We start from the raw sequence: 1,681 nt of genomic DNA, 5'->3' as shown, positions 1-1,681 counted from the left end.
CTGTTCCGAAGAAGGCAGCTTTCTTTTTAGAGGAAAACTTGATTTTTCCTTTTCTGTTCAGTCATCTGCCTACCACAGTGCCAAGGTTGGCTGTCTGGGAATGGAGAGGCCTGTACAGTGGAAACTAGCTGAGATCACATTTGGATCTTAAACCGTACATACTAACTTTTATGTCAACTCAGACCCTTCTTTTTCCTGGGGATTTTTTTTCTCTTTGGCCCAAGATCATAAATAGCAATTTTTATTCCACTCTATACAAAATCTTCAGGAGAACCTCTCATCATTTAAGCTCTTCCCAGGCTGTCTCCTTACTGCCGAGAACTGGAGCACTCTTTAAAACTGACGGCATCCCATACTTCCTCCAGGCCAATTATCACAGCCTCTGTGGATAGAGCTCCAGTATCCTGTTTTCTTCAAAATCACCTAGGTGATCCTCCCAAAAACAAAGTTGAGGTCCTGGTCTGACAGGTGTTAGGGTTTCCCTCAGAATATCTTGGCAGATCATGGCCAAGGTATGCTAAAAAGATCACACCACACAACAGATCTCACACAAAAGACTCATTGGGAGTTGGGGCGCAATCTCAGAGTAGGGATAAAAGAGAGACAGAGACAGACTGACAGACAGAGCAAGAGCCCAGTCTGTGATGGCAGGGGACTTTTAAAGCGCATTTGTCGACTGGTGATGATGGAGCCGCTGGCACTGAGTCACTGAAGGCAGGCTGAGGGAGTGCCTGATTTCTAACAACAGATAGAGATAGTTATGACTGTTCCTCAGGAAGCTCCACACCCTGCTTGGGCCTCAGTGCCATCTGGGGTATCCTTCTACAGTGCCTCACCTTCTCTTCTCATGTCGAAAACTTGTTAGAGATTATGGTGAGGCTCCTTGTGCCCATCAACAATGTTAGGTGCTTATACTGTCTGCTTTCTCTGTCCTATGAAAACCCAGTACTGACTCATTCCAAATTCATGGTACCCCACGCTTATAGAACATTCACTGGCTTCTATATGCCTCTTGCTCCTCTAGTCTGTGACCTGCTCCATATTGGACCTTCAGTCACATCAATGCTTACTTCCCTTCCAAGAAGGCATGCCACCTAGGAAGAATTGAAGTCAAACAGAAGAAAAGTACCGGATACCTTACATTCGCTTCCTCTGAGCATTTTTCTTTTCTTTTCTCAGCCCCCTTCACGTGAGACTCACACAAGCTGTGCAGGGACCACTAAGCTAAGTCCCAGCTCCTTTGTTTTGTCTTTTAAGTTAGGGTCTTAGTCTAATCTTGAACGTACAGTTATCCTGCCTCAACTCCCAGGTACTGGAATTATATACACATACCACTATGCCTCATCCCACCATGCATTCTTATACCAATCTCTCCTGATTCCTCCTTTAGGTCTTTATGAAGAATAACGCTTCTTCCATAAAAATATTCAAAATTCAAATTCTGTCCATTTGAGGATGTCTCCCAAAAGTTTATATGTTGGAAAGTTTCATCTCCAAATTTAAATGTTAGTAGTATTAAAGGGTAGAGCTTTTAGGAGATCGTTAAGACTAGATCTATTTGTGGCCCTTACTGACCTTACTCTTTTAAAGGTAGAGAACCAGGTTAGTATACTTTCTCTACCACATCATGAATTGACTTCTGCCATGTTCTGATGCACCAAGAAGGCCCCCACCGGACACT

At 43.7% G+C, this 1,681-nt stretch overlaps 1 protein-coding gene and 1 long non-coding RNA gene across 8 annotated transcripts in view; one reads left to right on the top strand and one right to left on the bottom strand.

Moving 5' to 3' along the window:
* The window catches only part of Dnm3 (dynamin 3), a 478,966-nt gene that overhangs the window by 428,185 nt on the left and 49,100 nt on the right, over positions 1-1,681 (top strand). The gene's annotated exons all lie outside the window — the stretch shown is intronic.
* Positions 1-1,681, bottom strand: part of LOC102554129 (uncharacterized) — a 60,222-nt gene that overhangs the window by 18,629 nt on the left and 39,912 nt on the right. The gene's annotated exons all lie outside the window — the stretch shown is intronic.

This window comes from Rattus norvegicus, chromosome 13 (assembly GCF_036323735.1).
Source record: "Rattus norvegicus strain BN/NHsdMcwi chromosome 13, GRCr8, whole genome shotgun sequence".
NCBI classification, from domain to species: domain Eukaryota; kingdom Metazoa; phylum Chordata; class Mammalia; order Rodentia; family Muridae; genus Rattus; species Rattus norvegicus.
This window is presented reverse-complemented; position numbering and strand designations above follow the sequence as displayed.